This window comes from Peromyscus californicus, unplaced genomic scaffold, assembly GCF_007827085.1.
Source record: "Peromyscus californicus insignis strain IS unplaced genomic scaffold, ASM782708v3 Scaffold_5__1_contigs__length_169319896, whole genome shotgun sequence".
Classification (NCBI taxonomy): domain Eukaryota; kingdom Metazoa; phylum Chordata; class Mammalia; order Rodentia; family Cricetidae; genus Peromyscus; species Peromyscus californicus.
Genome location: NW_026294573.1, coordinates 128,252,920 through 128,272,990, shown reverse-complemented (window position 1 = coordinate 128,272,990; position 20,071 = coordinate 128,252,920). Strand labels below are relative to the sequence as shown.

The following is a 20,071-nucleotide window of genomic DNA, read 5'->3' as shown; positions in this document are numbered from 1 at the left end:
CTGTATCGCCAGTTATTCCTTTTTGCTTTCATTTTCTGTATCAATCAAGTTGTCTTCAAGAGATACCATCTCAGTCTTTACTATTATTAGAAACCTCACAACTGTAAATAACTGGATAGTTATTCCTTCCTTTCCATGCACTGCTATCCTAATTTATTATGAGCTGGTCAGTTCTCTGTTGTCCTGTCCATCATTCATAGTGTATGCTTTGATAGTCCTAAAGGTAACTCCGAAATCCAATATCCTCTCTTCAATGCTCAGCCTGGAGTCTACCTCCCTGCTGTGTCCTACACTAATTTAGGTCTTGCTAATTCTTTGTCTCAGCTTAGCTATGCCTCCTCTAAGAAGTCTTTCTTGATCAACCAGAATTAAGACCCTCCTGTGCCTATATTTCTCTGTGCATTAGCACATTAAAACAATATGCCCAAATTGCTTTTCTCCTTCACTTGGAAAGACACTATATCTCAGCTTTTGGGGCAGTGTGTAATAGCTGCTCAACTGTTAAGTGGCTGTCAAGCCAGATGTGGTGAGGTTCCTCTAACCCCAGTATGTAGAAGGCTGAGGCAGGGAGGATCAGAGTTCAAAGAAATAGCAACAAGATGACCTAGAGGTAAAGTTGCCTGCCTGCTGCCATGCCTAAAGACCATGCTGGATTCTCAGGACCCACACAGTGACAGGAAAACACTGACTCCTGCAACTTGCCCTCTGACATCCATCATGTGCCACACACATGCACACACATTAATTAAAATGTAATAAAAGTTTTTAAAGAAAAAAAAAAGAGTTCAAGACCAGCTTGGACTAGACAGGGAGACCTAGCCTCAAAAACAAATTGTATATATGTACACACACACACACACACACACACACACACACACACACACACACACACACACACACACACACACTTTTGCTTCTATGAGTAATATTCAAACAAACTCTCCTCTCACTTAGGACAAGTAAATTAGCTGGAAAAAAAGAAAAGCAAAATCCTGTCCCTGAAACCATCAGAGACCTATCAAGACAGGAAAGTATAGTCAAGAGTTGGCTCTTTAGCCAGGCATGAAGGCAAATTCTTTCAACTCCTGCACTTTAGAGGTGGAGACAGGAGAATTGCGAGTTCATAGCCAGTATGGGCCATATATAGAGACCTTTATAAAAACAAAAGCAACTAAGAATAAAAAGGTTGGTTCTTTGTGAGACTAGTAAGTGTAAGAATATAGTGCTCTGAAGAAATTCTTCAAGAAAACAGAAGGAATACATGAGTGCTATCAGGACTAGAATTTTAAAAAGGACATCAGCATACACCCCACAGGGAACAAAAGAATCATATAAGGAAAACACTAGGAGTTATGGCGGTTACCACCAGATCCATGTGAGTAATTTAATAGTTGGGAAAGGGTTATGGGGTGTATTCTGATATGCATACAACTTTCTTCTCTTAATTTGGGTGACTATTACATGAATGTTTTGTGATAGAGTTACATATTAACGTCTGTGTTATACTTCATGTAATGGCTAATTTCCATTGTCAAGCTGACTGGTATCATTGAGGCACACCTTTGGGTGTGTCTGTGAAGGATGTTTCCAGAAATAATTAACTGAGGGAGTAAGGCCTGCCGGTACATTGGTACACCTTCCCCAGTGCTGGAGTCCTAGATCAAATAACACTAGTAGCAGCATGACTGTCTGATCCTCTGGGATGTCAGGGACCTGTTGCTACAGGCTCCCAAAGCTGCATGGTAGATTCTGCTACCATGCTTGCCCCACCAGAAAAGAATGTACCCTCAAAAGCTTTCTTCCCTGATCCTCCTTAACAAGTATTTAGTCACAGCAATGAAAAAAGTAGCTAATATGTTTCATAATAAAAAAAAATGTTTTTAAAAAGATCTAATTTGGGAACACTTAAAACCTGTTTCAATCAGCCAGGTGGTGGTGGTGCATGCCTTTAATCCCAGCACAGCAGAGGCAGGCAGATCTCTGAATTGGATTGAGGCCAGCCTGGTCTATAAAGTGAGTTCCAGAACAGTTAGGACTACACAGAAAAAAACTCTAAGAAAAAACAAAAAAACCAACCAACCAACCAAACAGCATTTTGTGTGTGTGTGTGTGTGTGTGTGTGTGTGTGTGTGTGTGTGTGTGTGTGTGTGTGTGAAGGCCAGAGGACAACTTTGGGAATTGTATTTCAAGAGCCATCCAGCTTGCTCCCCCCCCCCCAGCACTGATGCATATATATACATATGTGCGCGTGTATATAAATTTAAGTATGCATGTGTGATAGCTAATCTTGTCAACCTAAGCACATCTGGAATGGACTAGAACCTAAGCAGCTGGAACACCTGTGAGGGATTTTTTCTTAGTTGATTCATTTGAGATGGGACGACTCATCCAAAATCTAGGCTACACTTTCTGGTGCAGCCCACGTAGGGTGCAGAAGTAGGAATCTCTGCTTTTTTGCCTGCTTGTCCTCACTCTCACTGGTAAGTTCATCTGTCCTGTTGCTGAGACATTCCTTCACTGGTATTAGAATCCACTTCTTTGGGATTCCAATGGAGACCAAAGACTGGTACCTCTCTAGGACTCCAGCATCAGACTGGGGCTACTGAGACATCCAGTCTCGTGGACTGAACAACTATCAGGTGCTTGACCTTTCTGTCAGGAGCCAGCCTTTGCTGGACTACTGGGATCACAGCCACTCCAATAAACCCATATGTATGTACTATCAGTTCTGTTCCTCTAGAGAACCCTGACTAATACCACATATATTCCGAAAAATATGAATACAATCTGCTTCGGTCTGTATGTTACTTGCATGTATACCATTTTAGGGCTGCCCATTTAGTGCTAGATAATCAACTGGTGTGCAGGAAAGCTTCCTCCCTGAAGACTAGCTTTCAGGGTACCAAGAGGCTCCATATGCAAGCTTCCTAAGGAGGAAAAACAACCCACAGTCCTACCCAGCTACGAAGTCTATGAACCACAACAGTGACCAGGATGGTACAGTGACCCTAAGGGTACAGTAGTGATTACCTGTCTGTCCCCAACAGCTCTCTTATTGGACTTAAGGCCCAGGCACTGGAAACCTAGCCAACCACCTGGGGCTAGTGAAGTCACAGATCCTGGAGGACCTGCAACTGCCACTGTAATTAAACCAGCACAATCCTGCATGATCCTATAGTATAAACTACATTCTAAGTTATTTATCCTTAGGCCCATAGAAAAGTATAGTTCCTATCCCACACCATGGCCCCCATAGGCCTGGAATAATCAACCGGATAGGCTGGAGAGCCTGTGAGCCCCCAGAACCCTCCAGTCTGGTCCCGCGAGCTGAGATTATAAGTGCATGCCAGCAAGCCCAGCTTTTTCACAAGGGCACTAGGGATCAAAGAAATACCATTAAAACAGGCTGCAGACGCCGGGTAGTGGTGGTGGCGCAGACCTTTAATCCCAGCACTGGGAGCCAGAGGCAGGAGGATCTCTTGAGTTCCAGGACAGCCTGGTCTATAGAGTGAATTCCAGGACAACCAAGGCTACACAGAGAAACCCTATCTCACCCCCCCCCCAAAAAAAAAACCAGGCTGCAGATTATTTCCTAGGTTGTGTATGAATACACATATAGAGCTAAACATGCTTTATCTTAGAAACTTTGTAATGATGGTACATAGGCTAATAACTTGTAGGTCACCTAACTAGTCCAGCTGAAATACTGAGTTTCCATTCAGATTCAGTAAGAGACTCTGTCTTAAAAAACAGAGATGGGTGGCAGTGGCGCTCGCCTTTAATCCTAGCACTCAGAAGGCAGAGCCAGGTAGATCTCTGTGAGTTCGAGGCCAGCCTGGTCTACAGAGTTAGGTCCAGGACAGGAATCAAAACTACACAGAGAAACCCTGTCTCAAAAAAACAAAAACAAAAACAAAAAAAAAAAAAAAAAAAAAAAAAAAAGGGAGGAGAGTAATAGAGGAAGGCACTTGCTGCCTTCATTGGCCTCCACACACATGATGAGGGAATGTCTTTCTGTATGCTGTGAATATGTTGTTCTGATTGGTTGATAAATAAAGCTGTTTGGCCAATGGTGAGGCAGAATAAGGTTCGGTGGCACATTCTAACTGGAGAGAGAGGGGAGAAGAAAAGAGAACAGAGGAGACACTGCCAGCTGCCACCATGAGAAGCAAGATGTGAAGGCAGAACTGAGAAAAGGTACCAAGCCCCATGGCTAAACATAAATAAGAATTATGGGTTAATTTAAGAGCTAGTCAGTAATAAGCCCGAGCTATTGGCCAAACAGTTTATAAGTAATATAAGCCTCTGTGTGTTTATTGGGACCACAGGGCCACAGTCAGAGCAGCGGTGGGACTGGGTGGGATCAGAGAAAAATTTCAGCTACACACACATCTGCACATACCACAGACCCACAAAGAAACAGTGGTACAAAAGATTCCTGATGTCTACAGAGGAAAAAGCAACACTGAAGACATCTCAGAGCAAGTCATGAGACCCCTCCCCTTTTACTTGTTCTTACATTTATTAACTTCTGTATTGTTGGTAACTTCAAATAAATAATTCATTTTCTGGTTTGTTTTTTCATTCTCCTCTTCCTCTTGAGACAAGGTCTCATTCTGTAACCCAGGCTGCTTCAACTCCCCAGTGTACTGCCACTATATATTAAATCAGTATTTACTATGGTAAGCTCATTTAAAAACTAACATAAAACTTGGGTTTTTAAGACAGAGGTCTTACTCTGGGCGTGGTTAAGCACTCCTTTAGTCCTTGAGAGGTAGAGGTAGGCAGATCTCTGTGCTCTGAGTTTGAGGCCAGCCTGGTCTACAAAGTGAGTTTTAGGACAGCCAGGGCTGTTACACAAAACTGTTTTGAAAAACAACAACAACAACAACAAAAGACAGAGTCTTACTATATAACCCTGGCTAGCCTGGGACTCACCATCTAAACCAGGCTAGCCTGGAACTCACAGAGATCCACCTGCCTCCTTTATCCAATGTTGGGATTAGATTTATATGCAAAGGTTTAAAAAAAAAAAAAAAACTAGAAGGGGCTGGAGAGATGGGGCTCAGGGGTTAAGAACACTGGCTGCTCTTCCAGAGGTCTTGAGTTCAATTCCCAGCAACCACACGGCAGCTCACAACCATCTACAATGATTTGGTGCCCTCCTCTGGAGTGCAGGCAAAACACTATATACATAATAAATAAATCTTTTAAAAAATATATAGCTGTGGGTTGCTGAGTATGGTGGCATGAGCCTTTAATCCCAGCCAACAGGATGAGAAGCAGAAAGATCTGAGTTTGAGGCCAGCCTGGTCTACATAGCCAAGCAGGGCAGCCCTGTCTTTAAAGCGGTGGTGGCACACACTTTTAATCCCAACACTCAGGAAGCAAAAGCAGATGGATCTCTGAGTTCAAGCCCAGCCTGGTCTACAGAGTGAGTTCCTACAATCCCAGCATTTGGAAAGGAGAACTGTCCATGAGTTCAAAGCTCAATTTGATCTACATAGTGAGGTCCAAGCCAACCAGAACTACAAAGACAGACTCTTTCAAAAAAAAAAAAAAAAAAAAAAAAAATTTAAGTTTAAGAATTCTAGCTATATTGATATTTATTTACAACTTATTACAATTGTATTTCCTAATTTCATTTAATTTTCTTACTGTCTTCATATATATACACACATATGCACACACACACACACACACACACACACACACACACACACACGTTTGTTTTTTGTTTTTTCGAGACAGGGTTTCTCTGTGTAGTTTTGGAGTCTGTCCTGGATCTGGCTCTGTAGACCAGGCTGGCCTCGAACTCACAGAGATCCGCCTGTCTCTGCCTCCCGAGTGCTGGGTGCGCCACCGCCGCCCGGACTGTCTTTTATACTTTAACAGCTCTAGTTTATGCTAGTCAAATGCCGTTCCATAAACTACTGTTAAATGATTACAAATATTTGTACATTTACTTGGTGACAGTGGCTTTCAGTGTGACTGCTAATAACTGAAGTTTCATACATGAAGGACCTACTTGCAGATGGCATATTCTGGTTCCTAAACAACCAGAGCGCACTCCCTGCTGACTGACTTCAGACTATTTTACTAGCCATTCTGCTTTCGAGGGTGGGTGTAATGTCAGTGACAGGTCAGTGGGCAAAGGAGCCCGCGGCCAAGCATGGTGACCTGAGTTTGATCCCTGAGACTATATGGTCAGAGAAAACCAATTCCCATATGTTGTCTACTGACCACACCCCCACACACAAATGCAATAAAAAATTAAACATTATTTTGAAAAAGAAGGTACAAGAAATCTATTTACGATTATATACAACTAAGTTTGACTATTTCTATAAAGTGCTTGCAAACCAGGAAGCAGCTGGGCGGTGGTGGTGCACACCTGTAATCTCATCTCATCGCTCACTGAGGCAGAGGCTCAGTGAGTTCAAGGCCAGCCTGATCTATAAAGGAAGTTCCAGGACAGCCAAGGCTACACAGAGAAACACTGTCTGGAAATACCAAAAACAAAGAAAGAAGCCAAAGTCAACCCCATCTTGTGGCACCTGCCTATAATCCCTGTATTTGGAAAAATAAGAGTTTGAGGCCAGTCTGGGCAACAAACAAATGGCTAGCCTGGAATACACAGCAAGATCTTGTATCAAAAAGGGAAAAAATGGTGCTAGGAGTGGTGGTGTGCATCCATAATCCTAGCACTAGAGAAACAAGCAAGGAGTCTCCACAAGTTCAAGACCATCCTGGTCTATGTATCAACCTGTAACCCAGCAAAGTCTCCATAGTGAGACTCTGTCTCAAATGGGGGAAGGGGGATGGGGAGTGGCCGGGACTGTCAAACTCTTCCTGTAACTGGAAAGTAATTCTTTTAAGTCTCCGTGACTATATCATTGTAATGTAAAAGCAGCCACACACACTATGAAAATAAATGTGACTGGATTCCAATAAAAGGTTATTTATGGAGTTGGGAGTGGTGGCTGAGGCAGGAGGGTGACCTAGAGTTGTAGGCAGCTCAGCCTGCCTAATCTACATAGTGCATTCCACCCCAGCCTGGAGTAAAAGACACACAACCCTGTCTCAAAAAAAAAAAAAAAAGAAAAGAAAAGAAAAAAAGCGAGCGCTAAAATTTCCAAGTGTTGTGAAATATCCCCCCTTTTTCCTGAGAGTGGTGAAGCAAGCCTTATTAAACCTTGCACTTGGGAGGTGGAGCGAGGAGGATCAGAACTTCTAGGCCATCTTCAACTACATTCCCTAGGTGAAGGCCAGAATAGGTTACATCAGACCAGTCCCAAAACAAACCATCGAAGGGGAAAGTCTGCTTAGTCTGACTGCTGATCTGTCTACTACGCACACTGCGCACGCTTAGGAAGGGAGTTCAGGGCGGCCAGCCGTCACCGACAGGAACGTGGGGCCAGGTGGAGCAGGTTCAACGTCCTGGGTCGCCGCGCTCCGCGCCCCCAGCCGGGACCCAGCCGGGACCCAGCCGGGACCCAGCGAGGGCGAGCACCGCGGAGATCCCCGCCTGGCGGCCGGCGCCCGCGGCTGCACTGACGGCGGGGGATGGGAGCCAGGCCGGCGGCCCGCGGAGCTCAGCGAGCCCGGCGCGGGTGAGGCGGCAGGCTCCGCTCCGGGCTCCGGCGGCCTCCCTCCCGCTCGCCGTCTTCCCGCGCCGCGCTCCGGTCTCCGCCCTAACCCGCACACGGCCTCCCGCCGCCGTCCAGCCCAGGGTGGCAGCCATTGCCCGCCGCCCTCGCCAACCGCTTTTCCCCCCGTCCCGGCCCCCACTCACCTCCACGGCGCCGCAGCCAGCACCTTCCCGGACGACTCAGCCTTCCAGATTGGCCGTCCCGGGACCTTATGCCAATCAGCCAATCCCCGCCCCTGGCCGGGCCCAGGCTGACCAGTGAGCGGCTCGCTGCGGCCTGGGGGGCGGGCTCAGGAGGGCGGGCCGAAGGCGTGTCTGCCTCCCCGCCAGTGGCGCCCGCTACCTTTCCGGGTCTCTGTGCGCACGCGCGGAGCACAGTAAGGGGCGTGGTGCTTTTGTGTGAATGGTGCTTTGTGTCTTCAGGGGTTCTTGGCGCGGTTGCTTTTGTTGGGGAGCTTCGCCCCGTCAGGGTGTAGGAAGACCCACATTCCGTGTGTAGTCGAAAGTGCGTGCCCGCTGGGAGGAGCTGGGTCTTTAACCTCACCTAGCCTGTGTCATCCCACGCTCTGTGGGGACCTGTGCTGGCCAGGCCCATCTGTGTTTCCGGCCTCCCATCCCGGATGTCTGTTCTGGAGAAGTAGGAATGCTGTGCTGCCCAGAGGGAATGAAGAGTTTACTTTCCTGCCGTCAGTTCCCCCAACTCAAAGTCGGCCTAGTTGGTGCACTTTGGCCTGGTTGGTTGGTTGGGTTGGGTTGGTTTTTTTTTTCTTTTTTTTGGTTTTTCGAGACAGGGTTTCTCTATGTAGCTTTGCGCCTTTCCTGGAACTCGCTTTGTAGACCAGGCTGGCCTCGAACTCACAGAGATCCGCCTGGCTCTGCCTCCCAAGTGCTGGGATTAAAGGCGTGCGCCACCACCGCCCGGTTTTTTTCGAGGCAGGGTTTCTCTGTGTAGTCTTGGCTGTCCCAGAACTCGCTCTGTAGACCAGGCACTCACCGAGATCCGCCTGTCTCTGCCTCAGGGATTAAAGGCGTGGGCCACAACTGCCAGAGTGCTCGTGCACGTGCTTTTTAATGAATGGCTATTCTGAGACCCCCTAGATTTCAAATAACCTGTGTGAAAATATGACCTCTGTGTCTAATTAGCCATAAGCAGCATGGTAATGTGTGTGGGCGCGATAAAACATGAATATGGAGGGGAAACCTATCAGTATTTCAAAAGGCTGTTGCTAGTTGGGCGTGGTGGCTCGTGTGTGTAATCCCAGCAGTTTGGAGGTGGAGGCTGGGGGATCTGGAGTTGAAGGTCAGCCTAAGCCACTGGAAAGAAACCTTAAGTCCAAAAAAAAAAAAAAAAAAAAAAACGGGGAAAGGCTGGGGGTGGGCAGCTGTTGCTACTTAGTCTTTTCTCTTACCCTCTCTTTGGCAGATGTTTCTGAAGCCTAACTGGAGCGCTGATGTTCTTGCCCTGGATGGCCTAGTTCCTCCTGGCTAAGGCTTTGTATTTCAGCAAGAGCTTCTTTTCAGTTACTCAATAATGGCTTGTTGGGAGCCCACTATGACAGTACAAAGTTGTTTTTTGTTTTGTTTTTTGGTGTTTTTTTTTTTTTTTTAAAGTTTTGAACCACGCCCTGAGTGAGCCTACTGTATACCGGGGAGATAAAGACAAGGTTACCATATGTGATCAGATGTTATAATGCAAGTACAAAAGAGCCTGAAAAAACCGTGACCAAGCCTGGGGGTGGGAGGCCTCAGGGAACAGTTCAGGGAGGAGTGAGTACTTGGTCTGAGACTTGGAGAAAGCTGCTGAGTTGAACTGGTGGGGGCAACAGACAGACAGGAGTGGCATTCCCGGCAGTGGTTCCTTGCTTCTGAAATACTTGTAGGATTTCCTGCTAAGCTAATAGTTGTTTAGGAGCTCTGACCACCAGCTGTGTGACCCACAGGCAACGCCTGGCTGTGTGACACCAGTGGCCTGTGTTATCCTCTGTGTCTGAAAAGGGGGGTGTCTGAAAGCGCCCCTTAACTGGAGATCGGTTCGAACCTGTTTTTTATTTCTTTTCTTTTCCCCTTCCTTCACACCTTGCTTTATCCTCCAGTGCCCTGGAGGGGCCCTGGACTGTTTGAATGTCAGGATGAAGGAGAGATGACTTAAACCTGAGCAATTTCATCACAAGGTATTGTTGTTTCTCCCAATATTGGAATTATTTCTAAGAATTCTGACCCAGCTGTGTGCCATCTCATTCAGTAGTGTGGCACACACTACTGATTGAAGGCAGAAGAGGGTTTGAAAGAAGTCGAGCCAGGAACTGACCTAGGAGAAAGTCCTGCAGTCGTTACCCTTTTGAACTATTAAGCTTTGCTTTTTGAAAGAAATAAAAATATTTTGTAGTAATTTTAGTTTTACAGAGAAGTGGCAAAGGGTAGAAAAAAATTCTGGTGTTCTCTTCACCCAGTGTCCCCTAACCTTACATTTACAGAGTTAGAAATCCAGCACTCATACATTATTACTGACCTGGCTGGTTGACACAAGCTAGAGTCATGAGAAAGGAAGGAGCCTCAGTTGAGAAAATGCCCCCATAAGATCCAGCTGTAAGGCATTTTCTCAATTAGTGATTGATGGGGGAGGGCCCAGCCCATTGTAGGTGGGGCCATCCCTGGGCTGGTAGCCCTTGATTTTCTAAGAAAGCGGAGTGAACCATGGGAGGCAAGTCAGTAAGCAGTACCCCCCCCCCTCCATGGCCTCTGCATCAGCTCCTGCCTCTAGGTTCCTGCCTGCTTGAGGTTATGTCCTGACTTCCCTTGGTGATGAACAGCAATGTGCAAGTGTAAGCCAAATAAACCCTTTGTTCTCCAACTTGCTTTTTGGTCATGGTGTTTCATTGCAGCAATAGAAACCCTAAGTAAAATAATTACTGACAAAAACTCCAGACTTTTATTAAGGTTTTATTTTATTTTTGTTTTAGAGTTAATTATTTATTTTTATTTTATGTGCATTGGTATTTTTTTGTTTTTGTTTTTGGTTTTTTGAGACAGGGTTTCTCTGTGTAGCTTTGCGCCTTTCCTGGAATTCCCTTTGTAGACCAGGCTGGCCTCGAACTCACAGAGATCCGCCTGGCTCTGCCTCCCAAGTGCTGGGATTAAAGGCGTGCGCCACCACCGCCCGGCGTGCATTGGTATTTTGCCTCCATGTACATTTGTGTGAGGGTGTTAGGTCCTCTGGGATTGGAATTACAGTCAGCTGTGAGCTGCCATGTGGATGCTGGGAATTGAACCTTGGTCCTCTGGAAGCGCAGCCAGTGCTCTTAACCACTGAGCCAACTCTCCAGCCCTATTCAGGTTTTATTAATGCAAAGACTACAGGCTGCACTTCGTCATACAATCACCTTCGTCTTCTCTGGTACTTTCTTAGTCTTACATTTCATGACTTTGACATGACTGTTTTGAGGCATATGATCAGGTATTGTAAAATACTCCTTGATTTGAATTTGTCTGGTATTTTTTATATAAATAGATTACGATTATAGGATTTGAGGAAAATGCTACACATAGAGATACCTGACTCACATAATGCCAAAGGGAACGTGTTAGCAGTGATGTTTTGGCCATCTGAGTATGGCAGGTTTTGCTAGTTTCTCCACTTTTTGGTTGCACTCTTTTGTTGTATATTTTGTTTGTGTTCTAATAAAGCTTACCTGGAGATCAGACGGTGGAGCCAGCCACTAGTTAAACATAGAGGCCAGGCAGTGGTGGCACATACCTTTAATCCCAGCCCTTTCAAGGAGGAAGCAGGAAGATGAGGAGTTCAAGTCCACCCTGAGCTACATTGATTGAATGGCAAGAAAATGAGGGAGTTCTCTGGCCAGTAGTCCATCAGTCTGTGGGAACCTAAATCCTGCTAAAAGCTGTGTGGCTTCAGCTGGGAGAAAGATCTTGCTGAAGCCCTGAAATGACTGCAGCCAGCTAACACCTCTACGGTAGCCTTGTGAACAGCCAAGCCGGCAACACTCAGCTAAGCTCAGGCCAGCTGCCTGTCCCAGAGCAGGAGATAATACATAGCTATTGTGTTAGGCTGAGGCAGTCTGTAGTGAGCTGGTGGGAAATAAGAGATAACGAATATAGCTTCTCTTCCACAAGACCATAGGCTCTTACATTTCAGTTTGGAGCTGCCAAAACATATGCACAAACTCCTTCTAAGGTGATCGTTCTGAATTTGGACCAAATGTTACAGGGCAAGTCATTTGGAAATATTAGGGGAAAAAAATGGACTTTGTTTTTTGTTAGTATATTTGATCCTGGAGGGTTTTTTGTTTGCTTGTTTAGTTTTCCTAAACAAATGGAAGAATCCTGAATAACTGAAAGTTCATCTGCTGTTTGGATGAAGAGAAGGAAATGAGTCAGCAGTTGCCTTGAAAAGCTCCTTGACTTATGGAGGCCAGGGAGATGGTTCAGTACAGAAAGGCTGTTGCCACCAAGTGTAATAGCCTGTATTTGATACTGGAACCCATATAACAGAGGGAGATCTCCCCCACACACACACACACCCCACTTGCATGCACGAAATATATCTAGAAAAGAAACTTTCCTTTTGACTCTGTGTGACTCCTAGCCCAGAAGGCCAGCTCAAAGAATCCTTGAGGACTGAGTGTTTAGTATCTGCCGAACTCTAAGGCCAATTTCAGGCTTATCTCAAAGACCCAAAAACGTCACCATGAAGGACAAAAACAAACTCCTGTGTTTGTGATCCAATAAAGAAGGGGAACTGTCTCCCATGTCAGGCCGAATGACAGCCCCATTTGGTAATATGGATTAATTTATTTACATGTGTTCTCTTCTAGCAATCAAGGTTCATTTCTTCTTGTTCAGCTTTTGCCCTTAGCTCCAACTGCCTCGCTGTAGGAAATAGGATACACTGAAATGAGTCTCCAAGGTTCTTATTTAGAATCAAGGAAAACTTTCAGGGTCAGTTTCAATCTAAAAATGACAAAATGTCACATACACGAAAACAAAAAGCATCATAGGAATTCTAGAGTAGGTGTCAATGAGGCACAGAGAGACAACTCCATGCTGGTACCTGCAGCAGCCCGAGGAATTCCAGGATTCATGACTTTGATGCAGAAAAGATTGCAAGACTAGTCAGTGTGAAGCAAAGTTGGAGGTTTTATTAAAGATATTTTATGGCTGGGGAGATGAGTCAGTGGGCACAACACTTACTGTGCAAGCTCAAAACCTGAATTTGGATCCTCAGGTCCTGCATAAAGTCAGATGTGCTACTACACATCTGTTACTGCAATCCTAACATCTGCCAGATGGGAGGCAGAGACGGGAATACCCCTGACCAGCTTGCCTGGTTTATGCAGTGACAAATAATACAAGACCTTGCGTCAAACAAGGTAGAAAGAGAGAACCAACACCTAAGGTTGCCCTCTGACCTCCACATGCATGCTGTGGCCCCTGAACACCCACACTCGTGCACACAGATACAATTTGTTTTTAAGACTTTTATTTATGTATGTATCTATGTGAGTATATGACACTCATAATTTTTAAAAGGCATTTTGATAGACACTCCAAAGAATAAAGGCACACTCAAGAGCATTGGTGTGTGCTTCTCAAAGAAGAGTCACAGAAACTAAGCAAGACACACCCAAGTGTTGGTATGGGCTCTTCAAGGGAGAGTTGCAATTGTCTTAGCATTCACCATATATACCATTGTGATGGATCACATCTTATCCTCCCTTTGAGATTATAGGGTGAAGCATAAACTTAATTAATCTTATCAATAAAAACCAGGAGTCAGATACTGGGGTAAAAATCTGAAAGATCAGAGAAGCAAGGGAGTAGCCATAGTCACTTCCTACCTCTCTGGATCCTCTGATCAAAAAGGGGCCGAGATCCTGTCCCTGCCTCGCCTTATCATTTCCTGTTCCTCTCTATATAGACCTCCAGACCTCTATGGTTAACTAGTGGCTAGCTGCACCCTCTGACTCCAAGCCAGCTTTATTTGTTAGAACACAAAATATCACACAACAATAGGGTGGTTCCTGAGATGCTTTGGATAGAATTATAATCTGATAAGGTAAAACTATCAGCCACTAGAGTTGAACAAGGAGTTTAGTACATGTTTTTTTCCCTGCAAGCAAGGTTTCTACTGAGATTTCTAAACACTTGCAGGTTTGTATCTGGAAGGAAGAAAGGCCCCAAGCAGTTGTTAATTGTTCTGGAATTCCTGCTCTGCTGCTGGTGAGAAGCTTCAAGCAGATTACAAGGTGAAGGGGATTCCGCCCCCCCCCCCCTTTTTTTCATGTCCTCACAATTTTCATTTCTATCCTGTTTTCATAAAAGCCAGCTTCAGCAATCAGCAGTCTACAGCAACTGTTCCCTCTATAAGCGTTTCCTTCCTCTGGTTCATTTAAATTTTTAAAATAGCGTGTGTGTGTCAGTGTGTCTGTGTCTGTGTTTCTCTGTGTGTATGGGTGTGTGTTTGCAGGCATAAAAATACCATGGAGCCCGTGTGGAAGAGATCAGGGGACAACTCTTGGGAATCATTTCTCTCCTTCCACCTTGTGGGACTTGATATCATTTCCACATCCTCCTAACCACTTCTAGGGGCCCATCGCCACACATGCACCATCAGCGTTCAGACAGAATGCTTAGTCATCGCAGGGCCTTACATCCCACGTAATCTATATGCATGCGCTGAGCTACCTTTAAAAGTGGACTCACCAGACCCACACCTTCTCTCCACCACATTCTTGCAGACAGACCTGTGCACTCCCCCCTTTTCCCTTTCCCTACTCTCCACCAAAAGAACTCTTAAAGTGAGTTTTGTTGTATATCTTATGGTTCATTCTCATGCTGAACAGGTTCTCCTGGCACCTCCCCATGCTGGGAACCTGAACCAGGTCCATCTACAACCGTAGATTAAAAGCCACTGGATCTCATTTGTTTATTTTTCTCTGCCTCGACCATGGGGAATAAGCCTTCCAACAATAAAAGCCCAACATCTCCTCTGGGATGATTCTTTTAGAAACCCTCAAACCTCTAAGCTTAATGCTGTAGTTGGGAGTTTTCCTGTGTCCTACCTGGTCCTGTAGCCACTCAGACCCAAATAAACACACAGAGGCTTACATCAATTACGAATTGCATGGCCATGGCCTATGGCTCAATTTTCTTGCTAGCTAGCTCTTATAACTAAACTTAGCCCATTTCTATTTATCTATATGTTGCCACATGTTCCCTGGCTTTACCTGTATGCCATTACATGCTGCTACCTGGACGGTGGTATGGCATCTCTCTGCCTCTTCTTTCTCTTCCTCCTATCTCTCTTGGATTTTTCTGCCTGGCTCCATCCTGCCCTGCCATAGGCCAATGCAGCTTTATTTATCAACCAATCATAGCAACACATATTCACAGCATACAGAAAGACATCCCACAGCAATTTCCCTTTTCTGTCTAATCAAAAAGGAAGGTTTTAACTTTTATATAGTAAAATTACATATAACAAAACAGTTATAAAGCAAGAATTACAGTTACAATATATAGTCTATTTATCATTGACAAAATTAGAAAATATTCTACCATCTATCCTGTTTTTGTGAGTCTAAAGTTTTATATCTAATTTATCTTTTATCATGACCAAGAAAAGCTATAATTATAACTATCTAGTCTTCAACTCCATCAAAGTCCTCAGAAGGATATAATATTACCTAAGTAAACAGGAAGTGCATTGCAAGCAACTTCAATAATTCTAGAAATGACAGAGACAGCTGGCTGCCTGGACAGTCACCCAAAGTTCCCCTGCAATGTTGGGGCATCCATCTTCAGCCTATAAGCCTGGAGTCACTTTTCCCTGTGTCCTGTAGAATGTCTGGCAGTCTCTTCTGTGAAGCAGGAACCTGAAGGACTGTTTTGCCTTGTTTTGGCAAAAATCAGTGGTCATTTTCCTATGGGTTCTATATGTCCAGTTTATACAACATATTATTAATCAGTCCAGGCATGAGCAGTTTCTTGCCCAAATGGCCAGTTTTGCCAAGAAGATAAACTCCATATGGAGTGGCTTTGATGCCTATCTTCCTCTTTGAAATAAATCGGTGCTGCCAGGAGCAGACATGTCTCACTGTCCAGAAAGTCAAAGTTTTTAAAACATTTTAAATGCCATATTCTGTAGGTATTTGAAGTGTGTGAAAATTACCTAATTGAAATATATCTTTGTATATCTAAAAAACTAACATGACTATAAATTTGATTATCATAAATAACTAATTATTCTGTATTTTTAATTATATTTTACAATTTTAAATGAGTTGCATGAACATAATACCTTAAACAAGAATGTATATATAATATAACAAAATTAACTTTAAATTTTTATCAATACACTAAAATCCATAGCAATGTAAAACATTTCAAACAAGTTGTTGCTCTTTAAAAGTAGATTCAATAATCTACCCTTTCATCCTATCATATCTATATCCCTTTTTTTTCTTTTAGAAAGACATTGACTGTGACCAATAACAGTTTTTAATTAACCCCTAAACAAAGACAAACATCCATAATCCATTTTTTGGGAATGTGGGTGTAGTTTTCTTGGCTACTTCCTCCTGATTGGGGTAGTCTTAGGGGGACACAAAGAAAATTTTAGGATTATGGTCAAGTCCTGCCTGGAGTAGTCTGTGAGATTGTATTCTCTGAATCAGTTGCTTTGAAGCTGTACTGGATGTTGGATCATCTGGAGACCTCTCAGGGGGGTCTTCCTTGATCGAACCATATTAACCTGGAAGGAATCTATAGCTTCTCATCTGTGGAAAGAAAAGCAACATATCCTTACACATAAATTTTGAAATCAGATACCTTTAAAATATATATGTATATATATATAGAGAGAGAGATTTAACTCACCAGCTCTTATGCCCTTACAATCAAATCTCTCTCTAGTTAAAAATCCCAAAGACAACATAATCCAGACTTTCTGTGTAATTTCCATCTTTGCATGGCTTATTATATTTTTTATATATTATTTTATTTTTTAAGACTTTATTTTGTTTTTATGACTAGCTATATCTCTCTCTCAAGCCTATGTACCTTTTTACACACACTGTAAACCGTTTAGAGTTTTATTCCATCTGAATCTGTCTTATCATGAATCTGTAATCATTTTTGACCATTGATTTATATTGCAGTGTGGCTAGGACCAAAGCAGTAGCAGCACTGGCTGCTGGCCCCACCCCACTAGGTTTTTTAACATGGTGCAGGTACTAACAAGTCATGCTTATCTCTCCAATTCTGGGAAGCAGTATTAAGTAGTATGCCTGTGTTTTTAAGCCCACAGCTGTGCTTCCAAGCCAGCAGGCAGTGGCTGGGAGAAGCCTTTTTGTATTGAGGCCCAGCCCATCAGAGACCATGGGAGTCTGCCATGTTGCCACTGAAGCCTGCTGAGGCCAGGGGACATGTCTCTGTACTGCGGCCCGCCAGGAGCGACATGAATTAGAAGCTGTTCTTGGATCCATTTTAGAATCCTTTTAAAAAGCTTTCTCAGGTTTTTGAGTGGAAATTCTTGCTACTGTGTTGGGGGCCAAAATGTAGCTAGAAGTTTTCCTGTGTCCTGCCTGTCCTGAGATCCCACAGCCATAATGTAGCTGGAAGTTTTCCTGTGTCCCACCTGCCCAGCCCTGAGGTCTCATAGCCAAGTAATCACTCAGAGGCTTATATTAATTATCAACTGAATGGTCTATGGCAGGCTTCTTGCTAGCTAGCTCTTTCATCTTAAATTAATCCATTTCTATTAATCTATGTATTGCCATGTGTTCCATGGCTTTAACTGCATCCCATTACATGTTGCTCCTTGGACGGCAGTTTGGCATCTGCTCTTACTCTCCTTTCTCCTTTTATTATCTCTCTTGGATTTTCCCGCCTGGCTCCATCCTGCCCTGCTATAGGCCAATGCAGCTTTATTTATCAACCAATCAGAGCAACACATATTCACAGCATACTGAAAGACATCCCACAGTACAGTGGTCCCCCTCTATCCTGTAGTGACTAACCCTTACATACTTCTTTCCACTATCCATTCAGGAACCTCCTATTTCTCAGTTCTGGATCTCAAGAACACTTTCCTCTCTATCCCTCTCAGCACTGAGTCTCAAAATACCTTTGCTTTCAGCTGGACTGACACTCACCTTTCCACACAGCTCACTTGGACTGTCCTACCCCAGGGATTCTGGGACAGTCCACACCTATTTGGCCAGGCCCTGCCTTATGACTTACTCTCTTTGTCTCTCCCCAACTCTAAACTCATACAGTATGTAGATGACATTCTACTTTGCAGCCTGTCATTACAATTTAGCCAAACTAACACCTCTGCTTTCCTAAATTTCGTGTCCAGCCAGGGCTATAGAGTCTCACCTTCCAAGGTCCAACTGTCCACCCCTCAGGACACCTACTTGGGTCTAACCATTACCCCAACCCACAAGGCTATTACTTTACATAGAAAGCACTTAATCCAGTCTCTTGCAGTCCCCTTTACAAAAGAGATTTTATCATTTCTAGGAATGGTTGACTTCTTATGCTCCTGGATCCCCTTTTTCTCCCCTTGCTCACCCCTTATATGAGACAGCTCTTGGCTCTCCACACAAACCCCCTCCTCCATCCCATTAGTAAGCCCTTTCAGAATTTCTAACAGGCTCTTCTCCAGGCTCTAACTCTCCATCTCCCAGACCTAACTTGTTCCTTCTCCTGCTAGGCAATAGAAAAGGAGGGATATGCCTGTCAAAAAAACTAGATCTTACCACTCAAGGATGGGTACCCTGCATACATGCTCTAGCAGCTGCTGAGCTCATTATTTGTGAATCAAAGAAACTAACCTTTGGGTCACCCACCACTGTCTTCTCCCACCACAACCTGTCCCATCTCTTTACTTATAAAGCTAACAAACTCTACCTCCTTCCCAAGTTCTTTCTCTCCAGGTGGCGTTACTGGAAGATGCCACATTTACTTTCCAATCTTGCCCACCCTCAATATCTCAAGTCTTCTCCCTCAACCTAATACTGACTATTCCCCATCTCATTCCTGCACTGAAACCCTAGAGGAACTACTGTCCCATCCTTCACATACAGGAGGGCACATTGCCTCAGGCCACCTATACCTGCTACACAGATGGCAGCTCCTTTTTACATGAGGTGACCCATAAAGCAGGCTATGCCGTAGAGTCAGATACTAGGGTGGTTAATGCATAGGCCCTCCCTGCTCACACTACTAACCAGCAGGCTGAACTAATAGCCCTTACCTATGCCTTCCAATTAACACAAGGACAATCCCTAAATGTTTACACAGATTCTAAATATGCTTTTCATAGCCTCCTGTCCCATATTGCCATCTGGAAAGAGTACGGACTTCTTACAACAAAAGGAGGATCCATAACTAACTCAGGCCAAATTATGGCCATGCAAAAAGCCCCCCATCTCTCCAAAGCTATAGGAATTATTCACTGCTGGTCTCATTAGACCAACAATGCTGGTCTCATTAGACCAACAACTCCATCATCTCCAAGGGAAATAACCAGGCTGACTAGGCAGCTAGGATAGCAGCCCTCCAGGGCCCAGACTCACTCCACCCACTGCAGGGAATCAATCCATACACTACAACCCACATCCTCATAGTCAGCCCCTGACACTTGGCAAATTCTGTACTATCTACACCAGCTCTTTAATCCTAATAGTCAGGCTCTGTCTCATTTTGTCAAAGCTCACCTACAGCCCACCCCTGAGGACTTACAGTTCTTAAAAACTATTGCTGCCTCTTATAAAATTTGTCAAAGTCAGACCCTAATTCTAAATATCAGAGCCACCCTTTTCCTGCCCACCAGGCTCGGGGCTCCCTCCTGGGGACTGACTGGCAATTTGATTTTATTCACATGCCCACAGTCAGACAAGTTAAGTATCTCCTGGTTCTAGTAGTAGATATATTCTCAGGCTAAGTTGAGGCCTTTCCAACGACTAACAAACAGGTTCAGACAATCTCTGACCTTCTCCAGGAGATTATTCCTTGATTTGGGATTCCCACCTCTCTCCTGAATTCGCCTCCCAGATTTCCCAAACCTTATATAAAGCTCTTAACAACCCTTGGCATTTTCATATCCTGTATCACCATCAGTCCTCAGGAAAGGTAGAAGGAACTAACCACTCCTTAAACAATATTCTTGTTAAAATGTCACAGGAACCTCACCTTGACGGGGTAAAACTCTTGCCGCTGGCTCTTTTCAGGGAGATAGAGGAGCGGGAGGAAGAACTGCATAAATGATTTCACTTACTACAAACGAATCTGATACAGAAAGCTATATATCCCATTTCTCAATAAAGTTATTCTTGCTTTTACTTACTTTTCTTTGTGTGGTAGATTCCTGTCCTGATTAAGGTTACTCCGTGGCTC

At 44.3% G+C, this 20,071-nt stretch overlaps 1 protein-coding gene and 1 long non-coding RNA gene across 2 annotated transcripts in view; both read right to left on the bottom strand.

Moving 5' to 3' along the window:
* The window catches only part of Mtfr1 (mitochondrial fission regulator 1), a 34,556-nt gene extending 26,628 nt beyond the window's left edge, over positions 1-7,928 (bottom strand). Inside the window, 1 exon segment of the mRNA XM_052718750.1 lies at positions 7,796-7,928. The gene's annotated coding sequence lies outside the window, so the exon portion shown is untranslated.
* Positions 7,929-14,777: 6,849 nt separating this feature from the next.
* On the bottom strand, positions 14,778-20,071 carry LOC128096476 (uncharacterized). The gene is made up of 2 exons (XR_008213655.1): positions 20,022-20,071; positions 14,778-16,446 (listed from the first exon to the last, which is right to left on the bottom strand). It is a non-coding gene; the product is annotated as an uncharacterized LOC128096476 (long non-coding RNA).